Source organism: Cynocephalus volans, chromosome 6 (assembly GCF_027409185.1).
Source record: "Cynocephalus volans isolate mCynVol1 chromosome 6, mCynVol1.pri, whole genome shotgun sequence".
Lineage (NCBI taxonomy): Eukaryota > Metazoa > Chordata > Mammalia > Dermoptera > Cynocephalidae > Cynocephalus > Cynocephalus volans.
Genome location: NC_084465.1, coordinates 87,324,556 through 87,342,322, shown reverse-complemented (window position 1 = coordinate 87,342,322; position 17,767 = coordinate 87,324,556).

Here is a 17,767-nt window from a genome sequence, read left to right as displayed (position 1 = left end):
CATGGCCCTGCAGTTCCAGGGTCCTGGAGGCAGCCCTGCTGCATGGGCTCTGCTAGACATTTCCCTGGTGGGGCTCTCTATGGGGGCTATAACCCCACTTTTCTGCTCAGCATTGCTCTAGTAGATGTCCTCTGTGGTGGCTCTGCCCCTGCGGCAGGTCTCTGCCTGGGCTTTGAGGCTTTTCCATACATCCTCTGGAATCTGGGTGGCCTAGAAGGACTGAGTTATCCTGGAGAAAAGACCTGGGGCACAGCTGCCCTCGGGATCCTGCTCCCTGCATTCCAGCTGCTCTGGCTGGAGTGGCCCAAGTGTGGTTCGTACAGCAGCCCTGGAGAGTAGAGGCCCAAAACCTCGGTGGCACCCACGTTGTGTTAAGTCTGCAGGCCGGCAGGATGTGAGAGCAGTTGGAGGCATGGCAGCCTCCACCCAGATTGGGACCCAGATGCCCAATTGTGCCCAAGATGCAGGACTTAGAGTCAAAGAACATTATTTTGGAGTTTTAAGACATAATGTCTGCCCTGCTGGGTTTCGGACTTGTTTGGGACCTGTTTCTCCTTTCTTCTGGCCTATTCCTCCCTTTTGGAATGGGAACGTGTACCCAATGTCTGTTCCACCATTGTATCTTGGCAGTAGATAAATTTGTTTTTCACTTTTACAGGTTCACAGCTGGAAGGACTTTTGCTTTTGGTCTCAGATGAGACTTTGGAGTCTGGACTTTTAAATTGGTGCTGGAGCAAGCTAAGACTTTTGGGACTCTTGGGATGGAATGATTGTATTTTGTATATGAGAGGAACATGAGTTTTGGGGGGCCAGGGGCAGAATGGTGGAGTTTGGATGTGTTGTCCCCTCCAAAACTCATGTGGAAATCTGATCTCCAATGTGGCAGTGTTGGAAACTGATTGAGTCGTGGGGGCGGATCCCTCATGAATGGATTAATGCTCTCCCTGGGGTAGGGGGGATTAATGAGTGAGTTCTCGCTCTATTAGTTCCCGTGAGAGCTCGTTGCTTAAAAAGACCCTGGCACCTTCTCTCTCTCTCTTGCTTCCTCTCTCTTGCTTCCTCTTGCCATGTGATCTGCTTGTACCTGCCACTTTCTGCCATGAGTAGAAGCATCCTGAGGCCCGTGCCAGATGTAGCTGTCCCAGAATCGTAAGCCAAATAAACCTCTTCTTTATAAATTACCCAGTCTCAGGTAATTCTGTTATAGCAACACTATACAGACTAATACAGAGATGAAAATAAAAGTTTCAGAGTGGGAACATATTTGTGAACTACTTACTTGACAAAGGACTAGAATCTAGAATATATAAAGTATTCTCAAAACTCAAGAGTAGAAAAGAAAACAACCCATTTAGAACATGAGCAAAAGACATGAACAGACATTTCTCTGAGAAAGATATACAGATGACCAATATGCACGTGAAAAGATATTCAACATCATTAGCCACTGGTAAATGTAGATTAAAATCATAATGAGATATTACTACACACCTATCAGAATGGCTAAAATAAAAAATAGTAACAACACCAAATTTTGGTGAGGATGAAGAGAAATTGGATCACTTACGTATTGCTGGTGAGGATGTAAAATAGTACAGCCACTTTGGCAAAGGGTTTGGCAGTTTCTTAAAAAACTAAATATGTAACTAGTATATAACCTCTCAATTGTACTCCTGTGCATTTATCCCAGCAAAATGAAGACACACAAAAACCTGTACATACATGTTTAAAGAAACTTTGTTTTTAATAGCTCCAAATTGGAAACAGCCCAGATTTCTTTCAACAGGTGATAAATTAACTTGTGGTACATCCTACTATGGAATACTTCTCATATTACTTATCAATAAAAAGAAATGAACTATTGATATATATAACAAAGTGGATAAATCTCCAGAGAATTATGGTGACTGAAAAAAGTCAATCCTAAAAGCTTACATACTGTGTGATTCATTTATATAACATTCTTGAAATGACAAAATTATAAAAGACCATTACAGATTAGCTGTTGACAGAAGTCAAGGATGGGGGAGGGGGGAAGGTGAGTGGGAAGTGAAGTAGCTATAAAAGGACAACATGAAGCATCCTTGTGAGATGGAAATGTTCTGTACCTTGACTCTACCAATGATAATATCCTGGTTGTGATATTGCTCTATAGATGTACAAGATGTCATCATTGGGGGGAAACTAGGTAAAGTGAAAGGGATTTCTCTGTATTATTTCTGACAACTGCATGTGAACTGACATTTATCTTTTGAAATAAAACATTTAATTAAAATATTATACTTCCACCTCCTGTTGCTTTTAAAATAAAATGTAAATTTCTTATTGTGACCTACAGAGGCCCATTGATCTTGTCCTCTGCCTAACCCTGCAACCTCTTGTCTTACTACTTTTCTCTTTTCCAACTCCAGCCATGTGGCCGCTTTACTCTCCTTTGATTACATCTAGCTCTTTTCTACCCCTGGTCCTTTGCATTGTCTATTTCCCCTGCCTGGGATTGCTCTCTTCCTGAGTTTTTTCATTTTGATCCTACAGATCTCAGCTCAAACACCACCTGCTCAGAGAAACCGGCCTTTACCCGCAAAGTACACATGCAGTAAGGGACAGCAGTAAGCCCTGCAGCCCGGCTACCTGGGGCTGAATTGCAGCACCTCCACCCAATAGGTGTGAGCCCTTGGGCACCATACTTGGCATATCTGTGTCTGTTTTCCCATCTTTAAAATGGGCACCCTATTAGTTCCTCCTTCAAAAAATTGTTATAAGGATTAAATGGGTTAACATAGGCAAGTCATTTGAATTTGAAATGCAATAAAGCCCACATGGGTATTATTTATTATTTTCTAAAAAAACCTCCCCTAGTTACTCTTGGTCTCTCTGGTTCTCAAAGTTCGATCTAGGCACCAGCAGCAGCCCCATTACCTGGGAACTTGTGAGATATGCAAAGTTTCAGGCCCCACCCTAGGCCCCCCGAAACTCCGGGGTTGGGGCCTGGCAGTCAGTGTTTTAACAAGCCCTCCTGCTATGACTCTGATGCTTGCTCAAGTCTGAGAGCCACTGGGTTATCTCATCTTCCTATTTACTTCCTTAATATTACTATCACAGTAGACATTATCTTATTTATTTACTTACATGATTAATGCCTGTATTCCCTACCAGAAATAAGCATTCCACCAGGGCAGACTGGTCGATCTTGTTCACCACTGTACCTCCAACTGCTTAGATAGCATCTGGCACAAAGTATGCACTGAGAAAACATTAACAAATTGATGAATGAATGAATGAACTTGGCCAAGGTCATGTATTTATTAATAATTGAAATGATTGATATTGACTCCTCCAGCACACTGAGAATCAATGACTCCTTAATGCCTGGTACTTACTCAGCAGCCTCAGGCTTCTCATATAGCACTGTGCAAAGGGGAAGCCCCTGGCATGTGAAAGCCTGACTTCCAAATTGCGTTGTAAATACAAATACAGCCACAGCAGAACCAGGGGTCCTTTGTGCGTGGAAGTGGCTGTTCACACTTCCCATTGTGCCGTGTTGGCCGCTTCAGTATTTTTCTTGTGATTGTCAGTGGGCCGTTTTCCTGCCATGGCAACAGGTCACCCTCTCTCTGTGGCTTTTAGTAGCTGTGGCTAGTGAAGAGCGCCTGTCTCTTCAGGATGCTACTTTATATCGCAGTTTGGAGGGATCACCTTTCACCCCGGGTTTTAGTGAAGAGAAGATTCAGTACATCAGTACCCACACTCTTTCCCATGGTACTAGCCTCGCTCAGCATTTCTCCCGTGTCTCAGACCGTTTCCTCTCTGCCTCCTCTGTGGGATTCTCTTCCTCAACCTCGCATTGCTCTGACGTTAGTGGCTCTCAGGACCTGTCAATTCTCTTTACACACACATTCCTAGGATGATCCTCTTCACGTCACTGTAGGATTTCCAATTCAGACCTCTGGGTGTCCCAAAGGAACCAGAGCAGTATGTGCAAGACTAAATGATTTCTTTTCCCCTTCCCCCTTCCTTTTCATTCTCTTGTAGGTCTTATACTGGTTAGTGGCATTACCATCTACCCTGTTATCCAAGGTAGAAATCTGGGAGTGATTCTTTGTTTGTTTTTTTATTGAATCATAATTGATTATACATATTTTGGGGGTTCAAAGTTGAAATATGTTGATCAAATCAATATTACTAGTATATATATCATTGCAAATTATACTTATTCTTTATGCCTCTTGTCCAATCTCTCCCCATCCCCCTCTCCCTCCCCCCTCCCACCACTGATAACCCTAGATTTCTTCTCTCCTTCTGAAAGAGTAATGGTTACTCTGTGGATTTGTTGCCTAGACGATCTGTCCAATGCTGAGAGGTGTGTTCAGGTCTTCTGATATTATCATAGAGCAGATGCTGCTTCTGTCACTCTGGAACGGGCTTTGTGGAGAGAGACATCCTCTCCTTTTCTTTGATCTATGCTGGTGACTCCTTGTGTCAATGCACTCCAGTGGCTGGTGGACCATCTGCATGGTGGTTGTGACATCTAACCACTTTCGCGGCAGCTGTGGTTACTGTGGTGGCTGTTGTGGGCTGCCCACATGGAGGTGATGTTTTTGGCATGCTCCTTGGCACTGGCAGTGTGCCTGGTTGTGGTAGAGGGGGTCCAGTCCCTGGCTCCATGCCTCAGGTCCCAGGGCAGGCCCCAAGGCTTTGGCAGTGTGCCTGGTTGTGGGGGGGGGGGTCTGGTCCCCAGCTCCATACCTCAGGTCCCCAGGTGGGCCCTGAGGCACTGGTGGTGTACTCGGATGTGGGATTGGGGTCCAGTCCCTGGCTCCATACCTCAGGTCCCCTAGTGGGTCCAGTGGTGCTGGAGGTGTGCCTGCACCAGAACTAATTTTTTGTCCTATGCTTACTTGTAAAATGGGGGAACTTCCTGTGGGAACAAGTACTTGGGCTGTGTGGTTGAGCTAAATTGCTGCTTTGCTGCTGTTTCCCTAAGGAAGGCTTTTTGTGCAGCTCAGGGTTTAATAGTTGACCTTATAAGTACTTCAGGCTCTCCAGAGACCTGGTGGATCTGGGTTGTGTAGAAACTCTGATCTGCGCCTGAGTCTTTTCATCAAACTGCACCCCATGCAATTTTATATTCCTAACTAGTCTCCTCTGAGTGGTCCTGTGCTGACTGGGGGGTGGATTGGCTATCCTTGCTGTGTCCCAGTGTTCCTCCCAGTGTCTCCCCCACCACCCATGCTCCAAACACTTCCCATGGGACGGGCTGTGCACAGGTCCCTTGCAATGACTCACTGGCATCTGAATGGCTCCTTTTTTTCAGTTGCTGTAGCTCCTTGCTCCTGTGTGGGTCCATGGGAACTCTATTAGTGGTCTTGCTGTCCTGGGGGCCATCAAAGCCCCCTTCTCCCCTGCCACCTCCAAGCAACTCCATCTGAAGGGCATAGCTGCAGCTTCTGCTGGCTTCTGTTCCTTGAGCTCAGCAGCTCCAACCTTAAAGCAGCTGCAGCCTGAAGTGTTCTGAGCAGTTTTTTCTTTCTCTCATCGTGGCTTCTCCCACCTTCATGAAATTTGTAGGTCTCTCCTCCTCTTCCCCTGAGCTCTAGAGGCCCCAACTTGGCTGTTGTTGCTTTTTTATAGTTGTAAATTGGTTGATTTGTGGGAGAGATTGATGCTGGGGAATGTCTATTCTGCCATCTTGACTGGAAGCCTGGGAGTGATTCTTTGTTCTTCCCTTTATTTCACTTCCTATATCTTGTCAATCTCCTAGTCCTTGAAACTGCACCCTCTTACCATTGCTTCACATCACTTCTTTTCCCTCTCTCTGGTACAATTCAGGGTTGCTCTGTTGTGCCATGCAGCAGCTCTTCTTCAAGCGTCTCATGATCTAACTATCATTGCTACTGTCCTTGTATCTCCATACATCCCTCACACAACCACATTACAATTAGATAATTAAAAAAAAATGCACATTAGGTCCCTTTTGCTCCATTGCTCAAAATGATTTTAAAGGACTTATGTTACAGATACATGCAAATCCCTTAGCATGTTATACTAGGCCCTTCATTAGTAATCCAGATATCTCAATCTCGGTACTTTCCTTCAAGACTTGCTGCAATGGACTGAATTGTTTTCCACCCCAAATTCATATGTTAAAGTCCTAGCCCCAGTGTGATGGTATTTGGAGATGGGGTCTTTGGGAGGTTATTAGGTCGTGAAGGTGGAGGCCTCATGAATGGGATTAGTACCTTTATAAGATGGGACAGGAGAGTGCCCTCTCTCTCCCCACCATAAGAGGACACAGAAAGAAGACAGCCATCTGCTATCCAGGAAGAGAGCCCTCACCAGGAATCAAACCACCTGGTACCCAGATCATGGGACTTCCTGACCTCCAGTACTGTGAGAAACAAATTTTTGTTGTTTAAGTACCCCAGTCTATGTATTTTGTTATGGCAACCCAAGGTGACTAAGACATCTGCATAATCTCCATGCCATCCCTACCAGAATCATTAGCCTTTCAAAGTCTTTTCTGACCACTCTGTCTCTTCAGTCACTCAGATGGAAATATGCGTGCTTTCCTTTAAGCTCAACAGTATAGGTCAGGTTTTGCTCAGTAACAACTTCAGATTAGAATAACAAACTTTTATCTCTTGCTCATTACACAAAGGCTGAGAGGTGGGCTGCAGCTCTGCTCTGGGCTGCAGGTTGACTACAGCTTTGCTCTACCTGCCTCTGCATTCCAGAACCCAGACTGACAAAGCAGCTACTCCCTGGGAAATACTCTTCTAGTGGCAGATATCAGAAGGCCAAGCAAAAGGCCTTGCTGAAACACAACGTTGCATTTAAAGCTTCTGCTCACTTGTGACATACAACATGCCTGCTCACATTCCATTGGCCACAGCAAGTCCCATGACCAAGCCCAACATCAGTGAGGTTGGGAGGTTCATCCCTAGAGAAGGACAGAATGAATACCTGGGAAAAGTCATACAAATGATCCCAATACCCAACACTTAGTATGTATTTTCATTAGAGTCCCTGGAACCCTTTGTTTGTTTATCTTTGTCCTCTAGACTTGAAGCCCCTGAAGGTAGGCTTTGGTTTGTGCTTTTATATTCGTACCTTGCCAGGACTTAGTATAGTTGCTGGATGGGTAAATGAATTAATGATTGACCAAACAATTCAAGATGGGGAATGCAGGAAGAAGATTGAGTTTATTGAGAAGGTAATGAGTTCCATGTCAGCCTCATAGGCTAAATATGTTCTAAACCCTGTCCTGATAATGGAACTGTCATTAATACAATTACTAAGAGGTAATATATTCTGAGTTATCCGCTATCAACTTAGAATCACTCTTTTGGAAATGGGCTAATAAGCTTAAAACAGCCTGTAGTGTTTTGATTGACTGATTACCTTGATCTTAAATTTTCTCAAAACTGAACTATAATAAATGCTAATAGTTTTAGAATTGGCTTTCTTATGTTCAGAAGCTGTGATTAAGGAAGCCTAATTAAGTATATGTAAAATATAAATAGCCACAGAACTTAAAGCAGCAGCAAGGGAAAATGGAAAGATAGAGGAGAGCAGAGCTTTTTAGAATCCAGGGAGTCCTTGAAACTCTGAAATTGCAAAATGTTGCATGTGTACATATGTGTGCTTTTCTAGAGAAATAGACTGTAGTTTTGCATAAGATTCTTAGAGGGACTGGTAGATCACAAAAGGTTAAATAAACTCACTGTAACAGAGAGAAGACAAAAGAAATGCCATTTTTATGTATTCCCAGATGAATATTTATTGTGTGCTTGTCACTGTTCTAAGCACTTTCACTGATATTCTCATTTAACTTTCAAAACAACACTATTTTTAATTTACAAATGAGGAGACTCGGGTTTAGAGATGATAAACACTGTAACTTGTTCCAAGTTATGTTCCTAGTTAGTGGCAGAGAAAGATACCCCATCACTGTCCTCTTAACCATTGTATTGCGTGTCCTTCGGTCCTCGGCTTAATTCTACTTTACCCTCTCTGTCTTTCTTAATAATTCTGGTTAAAAAATAACTTTTAAATTTAGCTCCCTGGCAGTCACAAACTGGCCAGTTCTCAAATTTGTGGCAGGGCAACAACCCCCTTTGCCTGGCATAAATATAACTGAAGACATAACTAGACGCTTAGATACATTTTCATCACTGTGCAATCTTACTAATGGATTGGCCTCCGATTCCAAGTGGAAAAGTTATTGTGTCTCACCTAATTGGCAGGCACTTTCCAAGTCCTGTTAAACTATTAAATTCCTCTTATTTGGTTAATGAAAAGCAAATTTGCGCTACCTTTGCTAATGTAAAGTATTCTAGCAGTGACAAATTATCATAAAATTTATTTACCAGTTCTTAAGTAGTTGCAAACCCCTTAAATGGCCTTGCATATTATGGAAATTCACTTGCTGAAGATAACATTGAAAATCTGTCGCATTTCCAGAGATCCTCTTTCAGAGATATATTTAAATAAGACCATAAATTGATTGCGCCAAATGTGATGAGTGATAGGCCATATAGCATGTGCACTTGAACGGGTGTCGGGTTTATGGTCTGCCTGAACTTAACGATAAATCAGTGTTAGGCACTTTAGCCAGAGAGTTCAGCTTTAATCTCTGTGGAGTTACTGTGCATATTTGGCATTTACATTTGCAAAGTGTCTTTATCCTCCAAATGTCACTGTGGATGCAGTCACATTTGATGATTACTACTTCAAAGGTAGAGAGACTGACAGGGCTGCAGGAAGTGTGGGGGAAGGGGGCTGACCAGGGTGCTGGTGCTCCTTGAAGCAGTCACTGAGGTTGATCCTCTGACATCACTGTCCCTTAATATCTCTCCTCTGCTCTGTTCTCCTTTTCCTCTTCTGTTTTTCACCTTTTTTGCTTCCCAATCATATCCTATGTACTGGTCCATTTTATGTTGCTATAACAGAATGAGTAATTTATAAGGAAAGGAAATTTATTTCTTAGAGTTCTGGAGGCTGGGAAATCCAATATCAAGGTGCCGGCACCTGGAGAAGGCATTCTTGCTGCATTATCCCATGGTGGAAGGTGGAAGTGCAAGAAATCAACTCACAGTCTGAAGCCCTTTTATAATCAGCATTAATCCACTCATGTGGGTGGAGCCCTCATGACCTAAACACTTTCCATTAGGCCCCACCTCTCAACACTGAAACTTAACTGGGGATTAAGTTTCTAGCACATGCTTTTTGGGGGACACATTCAAATCGTAGCATCCCACAATTAGAACTTAAATTACAGGAAGCAGCATACAGCATAGTGCTTAAGAGAAAGGGCTCTGGAGTCAAACAGACTTCAGCTCAGTAGAAGTGACCTTGGGAAATAAACTCAACTTCTCTGAATCTCATTTTCAAAATGGGGCTAATAAAATGTCCTTTACAGAATTGCTGCAAGGATTTTGATGTTGTTAGATCATACATATAGAGTACCTGTTATGACTTTTGTTGCTATCATCAGAAACAAAGCAATATGAGGCAGAATTGGAGCAACCTGGGATGTCTTCAGGGGGCTGGGACATGCCAGCTACCGAGGATGACAGGATTTGGATAAGCAGATAGGAGAGGGAACGAACTGTGTAACTGTGGTGGTTTACACATGCCTGCAAATTCTTTGACACTTATTCCGTAAAAGTAGAGTCTAATTCCACTCCCTTTGAATGAGGTGGCCTTGGCACTTCTGGAAGAGTATGATGGAAATGAGTCTGGGTGACTTCTGATTAGAAAATGTGGTACAGCTTGTCTGTCACTGTATCATCTAGATCCATCCATCTACCTACCCACCCAGATCTATTGATTGATTGATGAATTAATTTACCTATCCACCTAGATGTATGTATGTATGTATCTATCTATCTGCCTCTAGAGCCCTGAGCCACTTTGCATGAAGTCAGGCTACTTAAAGCCACCATGAGACCAGGTGGGGAGACCACCTTGACTTAGAGATACATGGCTGAGGAGCCACGGCTGCTCCAGTCCCAGATATTTGTCTCCCCAGCCATGGCATCAGGTACATGAGTGAGCCTTCATATGATTCCAGTCCCAGCCACCATCTGACAGAAACTGTGTGAGAGACCCTGAGCGAGACCTGCCTGGCTGAGTCCAGTGAACCACTAGAACTCTGAGAGAGAATAAGAAAATGTTTTAAGCCTCTAAATTTGGGAGTAATTTGTTATTGAGCCATAGCGACTAAAACAATAATCCAAAGTATTAGAGCACTTACAAACCAAAGCAAATGTACAAATTAAACAACAAAATTATAAAACCAGTAGTATTCAGTTTAAATAAGTTAATTAATTTTGATGGATGATGTTTCACAGTAGTCAAATTGATGCTCGTGTCCTTAAAAGGTGAGTGCCATGGTGCAGGCTTTTAGTGAATTGATTCATGTGTGCCAGGTCTTGCCTCCACCTATCCCCCATACTGCTCCATCCCAGCTGCCAGGAACCCTCCTTGTACAGTGCACAGCACACCTGGCCTTTCACAGTGCTAGCAAATCGTTATTGTGTTCCATTCCTGCCTCTGTTCTTTTCACATCAGCCATAGCAATTAAAGAAGTTCTCCGTGATGCTAACCTGATACTAAGCACAGATACTAACCCAGGTACTGATACTGAGTGTCAGCACTCAATTATAAGGGGTCATCCAAAGAACACAGATTTTAAAAAATATTTATTTTTTAGATTAACATGAAAACGAAAATGCAAAATTTAAAAACCCTCATAGGGGATTCTCAACAACTTGGAAGGTATTTGAGAGCTTGGCTGGACTAGAAGGGAAGGAGGTACACTCCAGGTTGCTCTAAGCCAAAAGTTTAGCCAAAGCAAAGTGGAGTTGTGTTATGAATAGCCCTGAAAGCCAAAATCTACTCCTTAATGATTCTCCAGTAGGGGAGTGACAGGATGAAAGCTGTATTTTGAGATTCATCTCACAGCTGTACGTATATAATTAGAGAAAGTTGAGGCTAGGGCCAGGAAGACTGGCTAACAATCTCTTCTACTCTACTGATCCTAGCACTTAAAAAAAAATCAGCATTCACCGTGTTCGCACTGAGTGTATGATACTCTACGGGGCTCTTTGAAAAATACAGTTTACATTATGAATTGGATTTAGTTTCAGGACTCAAGGATTTATGGTGTTCTTCCTTACACTCCAGTCTGTCATTGATAAACGATACAACCTTGGTCAAACCGATCATGTCCCAACATCTCTGAGCTTTCATTTATCAAACAAGGGATAATGATATATACATTCTACCCATGTTATAAATATTAAATTTTAAATATATATGTTAAATCTTCAAGAAGCTTCAAGCTTTTGCAGAACAGAATGAGTTTATACCGTTTAGAGAACACTTTAGTGTTAGATCATAGTTATAAGAGAACATTGAAACTTGAAAAATAGAAAATATTTCTTTTTTATTGTACAAACTATATTGAGACAGCATTAACAGAAATCCTGAAAATGAAAAAAGTCCTCAGAATTCCCCACTACCAAATTACCAACTTTTAATTTTCCATATTTTTTGCTAATTCACATACATAAATACATTTACAATGCATAGTGTAGATGTATTTTGCTTTTCTCATGTAAATATTAGCATTTTCATGTCATTCTGTACTGGACAATTATAATTTTATAATAGTCCATTAAGTTAATATAGTACGATTGACTTAACTAAACTCTATATTGTTTGAAGCATGTCTGTATGTGTAACATGTTTTCTTTCTTCCTTCCTTCCTTCTTTCCTACCCTCCTGGAAGAGAGAAAGAAGGTAGATTATAAAGCACTGGGAATAGAAATTTTGAGGCAAAGAGAATGAATATTTTTAAGAAATCGTTTATTGAACTCTCTGTCTTTCAAAATTGAAGAATATCATGTGTTATAGAAAAGTCATACTTTGGAGTGTGATTGAAAACTCAGTACAGACAGGATCCAATGAGTAGACCCCTTCATCGAAATTCTGAACTTCTGACACTTGGTTTTCTTTGTCTTAGTGGCATGGAAGAAAGCAGGGGGTTGCTTTGCGAATCCACTCTGAAGAGTCTTTTGAGGAGTATTACTTGTATAACCAGCAGGCTATGTGGGAATAAAGGCTTATTGACTGAGTTAAGCAAAAGAGTGATTGAATCAGCCCTGACAGAGGTATGATTTAGAGTAAGTACAGTCTTAGCCCCTTTGTGATGTCGGATGAACATCAATTCCAGGAAATCTTCAATCCCAGTCAAACGAGGTTAAGCTTGTGTATTAATTTGCAGGTGGTTCTCCAATTTAGGAATGACCTGAGGTTTATCTGCCTGCTTGCATTAATCATTTAGTGACAGCTGCTGGAAGCACAGGATTGAACGGGGGTGGGGTGGTGTTGGTGTTGGTGGTGCCAGTCCTTTCGGAGAGCAAGTAAACAAGGTCACCAGGTGCCAGGAAACAAGTTCAGCTGGAGCAATATTGCCCTGCTCCTCCAAACTGTTTGTTTTTGGGTTTTTTTTTTTTTTTTTTTTTAACATTCACATTCTTGAAGATAAGGAGCTATGATCTGGAACTCACAAAGTCTGAAACTTTGATAATCTGAAGTCCCTGAACTCTGTCACACAGACCACTGAGCTGCCATCAAGGAATTGGAAGGAGATCATGACGCAGCAAGTTCTCCTGCGTGCCATGGTCCCTGTACTTACTGAACTGTTGTGTAAACAGCGTAAATATTAACTTTGTCAGTTGTGTGCCAAGCCTGAGTTAGGTAATACTGAAACAGTAATGACAGGCACTGAAAGCTAGATTTAGTCAGGTAAATGATAAAAGAATTTCAGTTTTGTTATTTGCTTTTGATGGGCATATGGAAATGTCTGCCTCCAGGAAGGTGCAAACAGACACATCAGTTCTCTAAACACATTGACTCTCAACATTGGCTGACTTCAGAATCTCCAAAATACATACAACTAGGCTCTACACACATCAATTGAATTTGAAATTTCTGTGTGTATGTGGGTGGGGGTGGAGGGTCTGCTGGAATTTTAAATCCTGAGTCAGAATTGAGGATCGTTGTTCTTACACTATTGCAAAAAATGTCTGAGGCATGGATTTAAGTATAATTAATTCTGATTGTTACCTATATAATCATGTTCCTTGTTTAATGTCATTAACATTATGATTATTAACAGAAATTCTGCCCCTTACATTCTTATTGCTAGAGCTAGAGCTCACAGACCCCTCAAGCCCATTGTACAGACTGGGTCATAAACCTTTCACACGCAGGTCCACAAGCTAGGTAATAGGAAAAGATCCTGGGAGCTGTGGGTAAAAAATTAATAGGTTTTATTCAGAGCTAGGAGCAGCTGCCCTAGTGGCCTCCTGGAACATCCTGAGAAGCACCGTGTATCAGAGCCATTAGTCCTTTATACTTAGGTCCACCACCTGGGTGCCCATATGCACTTACATTAGATAGTAACCAAGGAACACCTAGGTGCACATGGGTATTCACAGCAAATGCTCAGCAAGATTCTGAACATCTGAGGGGCCCTGGCCATTTTCCTATATTTTCCCTACCATCTACCCCTTCAGGGTCCCTCACCATACAGTCTACATGTTCAGAATCTCCCACAATATTCCCTTAGCGAGGGTAGATGACCCTTACATTCATATAACCTACTATCTGTTCAATATGCCTTAAGGCTTGTCCCGTAGTTCTATCCTTTCAACTATTAGTTGCACATGTCTGGTTAGTGGTCATCATTGGGGTGATTTTCCATGGGAATCTTGTAGCCATACTGATGGGAAGTTCAGCAAGCTGACACATTGGCCACACGAATGTATGTTGGTGCCCACAGCCACAACACTATGGGCAAAAAGACAGAAAGGTTATTGGTACCAATAGGGGCAGTTCTCACCCCTCTGGGAGGATACATGCCAGTTTGTCATCCTGAGAAAGGATGGTTGCAGGAGTAGGTATCTTACCTGGTTATGATACCATACATTATCCACTAACACTGTAGGATCTGTAGGTTCTACATGTAACAGTATAGGGGTACTCATAATTGTTACCTTTACTTGGGGAGGCCAGGTACTTGTCACCCAAGGTGAAACTTGCAAGTCTTCTAATCCTTTCCCCCAAGGCCCAATTAGGCCTACCCAGCATACATGGGAGGCTTCTATTCTCCAAGGCCATTCCCACTGTATTGTCTGTCCCTGTTACAAACAGGTTGGGGCCAGTAAGAGAATATTTCCATTATTGTCGTATCCTGGTTATAAAAGCTTATCTTTAGTAGTGACTTGCAGTTGTATAGGTGCTGGGGCCCTATGCAACAGAGCTTCCACTGCAGAGGGTCCGCCCTTGTGGGGTCTCTCATTTAGAATTCCGACTGTTGGCCATAACCACCATGTCTACCCCTTCAGGGATGGGGGTTGGGCAGATAGCCTTAGTCCCTTTTTTAAAAGACCATTGTATCATTCTATCATTCCTGCTGCCTGGGAATGATATGGCATATGTAACTTCCACTGAGTAGACAACTGGGAGGCCCACTTCTGAACCTTGTGTACAGTAAAGTGGGTTCCATTTTCACTCTACTACTAAGACTAGAGGCCGGCCATACATGGCTGTAAGGCTATTCAATGCCTTCACAATGCTTACCTGGTCTGGGGCCTTACAAGGCCATACAAACAGAAGACCAGTAGCTGTATCAACAGCTGTGGAGATGTATCTGGAATTCTTTGACCTCAGCAGTGGTCTGACAAAGTCCACTTGCCATCGAGTCAGGGGCACCCTTCCTCAAGTTATTTGCCCATCCCTATGGGGCACCTGCCAGGGGTGTGGACTCTCTTGAGCACACACTGGACAAACATGACAGGCATTCACTACATCTTCCCATTTTATAGGCAGGGCCCATCTTTGAACTGTCATCCACATGGCTTTGCTGCCAGCACGATGCATTTGCTGATGTAACCACTGCGCTACATCAGCAGCTGGGGCTCTCTCCAGCATCTTATTTTAGCCAAGGCATCAGCTTCATCATTGCCTGGACTGGCTAAGGGGAAGTGTCCTGTGACATGGAAAAGAGTTACTTCTTTCTCATGTACCAGTTCCCATAACTCTTGCCACATGGCTTGTCCCCACAAGGGTCAGTGGCCTACCATCCACTGTTGATATTTCCAAGTAGATATCCAAAAGGTTAAACCTTTGTACACAGCTGAGCTGTCAGTACAGATGGTCAATGGCCCAGGCTCATTTTTTATCACCATCCATATTGCTCTCAATTCAGCCCATTGATTGCTTTGCCCTGTGCCATTTTCATACCACATGGTATCTGTTACGGGCTGGACAGCAACCTCTGTCCACAATGCTGAAGGTCTCATGCTAGAGCCATCTGTATACCAAGCTTGCTCTGTGATAGGTCCCTGTCCCTCATGGAAAGGTGTGGCCTCCACCTCCATGGGTAAGGGTTGTGCCAACGTTTCCTCCACAACCTCTACTGGTCCTAGCACAGTTTGCAACTCTTTGGACAGAGGGCTCGTTGACACAGTGCTCTTTTGTTCTATATATGCTCCCCATTTAGACAGAACGGGAATCTGAGCTACGTCCGTTTTAGGGGTGGTTGCCCATGTGTGCAGCCAACCTAGTATGTGGTATGCTGTCCTTACTGGGACTTTGACAGTTTCTTTTGATAGCTTCAGTGGCCATCAGGTCAAAATACACAGCTGCTAACTGTTTCTCTATTAGAGAATAGTGCACTTCAGTGCCCTTCCAGAGCTGAGACCAGAATCCTATAGGTGTTTGGAATTGATCTTGTTTCTGCCACAAACCCCATCCTAACCCCTCCTGGGTTATATGTATGTCTAATTCAAAAGGCTTAGTGGGATCTGCCACTTGTAAAGCCTGTACTTGCTGTATTGCCCTTTTCGTAGCCTGGTATGCCTGTTCTACTTCCTCAGTCCAATCCCAGGGAACTCCTTTCTTTGTTAAGGCATATAGCAGGCATGCCATTTGGGCCATGTGGGGTACAAAAGCTCTCCAATACTCAAGAAGTCCCAAATATGTCTAGCTGAGCTACAGTTGTGGGTCAAGGATATGCCTGTATCTTGTCTATAATAGCTTCTGGGATGACTCTCGTCTTACCCGACCAGACCATTCCCAAGAATTTGACTGACTGCCCAGGTCCTTGAACTTTGGCTGTGTTCATGGCCCACCCACATTGTTCCAAATGACTTAGCAGTGTTGGAGCTGCCTGGGTTAAATCTGCAAGAGAATCAGAGGTTAGTAACACATCATAAATATAATGAAACATTGTAACCATGCTGGGCCTGGTCCACTTGGCTAGGTCCCCAGTCACTAAACCATGACAGATGGTTGGGCTATGCAGATAGCCTTGGGACAATACTTGAAAGGTCCACAGCCTCCCTTCCCAGGTGAAGGCAAACTGATCTTGGCTATCAGCTGAGATTGGAATATAGAAAAAACATTTGCAAGGTCCAATAATAATGATAAGTTCCCAGCTGAGTTGTCAGCTGATCCATCAAGTTGAGAACGAAAGGCACAGCTGCATGCAAAGGAGGCACTACTTTGTTTAGTTCTCAATAGTCTACAGTCATTCTCCAGGTATCATCAAGCTTCTTCACTGGCCATACTGAGCATCAAATGGGCTATGGGCTGGATGAATAATGCCAACTCTCTCTAACTCCAGTATAGTGGCACCTATCTCCTCAAGTCCTCCTGGTAGGTGATACTGCTCTTTATTAACTACACCTCTTGGCTTGGGTAACACCTGTGGGTCATGTTTAGCATATCCCCATAACACAGGCTTTACTGTCCGTATTCACAGCCAAAACTCTCTAACTATTGTTTGCAGATGCAAACCATAAAGTACATCCATACCCAAGATATATTCAGCTACTGGGGATACATATACAGTATATGCATGAGGGGGCAATCATCCTATGCCCAATGGCAATGACACAGCTTTGACCTCAGTAGTATGTCCTCCATAGCCATCTACATGAACAGTGGCCCCTGGAAACTTATCTGGATTGCCGTATATCAGGCTACATTCTGCACCTGTATCCACCAACGCAAAAACACGCTGCACATTTGTCCTCGACTAATGTATTGCCAGTTCAACGTGAGGCTTCCGGTCCTTGCCCGCCCCCAAAAGACAAGCACCTTGGCCTGCTCCCTAATTGAAATGGAACAGTTCATCCACCTCCATGGGAGCAACCAAAAAATCCTTTAAATCAGCTGGGCATACCTCGCTACCTATTTCCGGACGTTTAGTGAAATACTGTTCGGGGTGCAATTGTTGCCACAAGGCAAACAGGACTGCATTTGGCTGCCAGTCAATTTTCTTGCTATCAACCTCTGCTGCAAGCAAGTCAAGCCACATCTGCTCATGGCTGGTCTTGCTTGGCCCCCTCAGGATAAAATCCTGAGCATTTGGGGGTTTGGTCTTAGCCACCTTTTGGACCCCTTTTGCTTGTTTCCTCTCCTCTACTTCACCCAAGCTGGCTATCATGGTAATTACTTCATGTATAGGATGACCAACAAATATGGCCAGTATGGCCATCAGTGACCCAAAGGATGTTGACTGGGCATTCTGCAGCACTATGTCTCTCATGCTGCTATAAAACATCCATCATCCATGCCACGAGTGTTCACATTAAACATGGACTGCCGCATCTCCAGCTCCTGAGTTATTTGAACCAACTCGGCATGTATTTTCCATTTATTCACAATTTTGGGCAGTTCTCCAGAG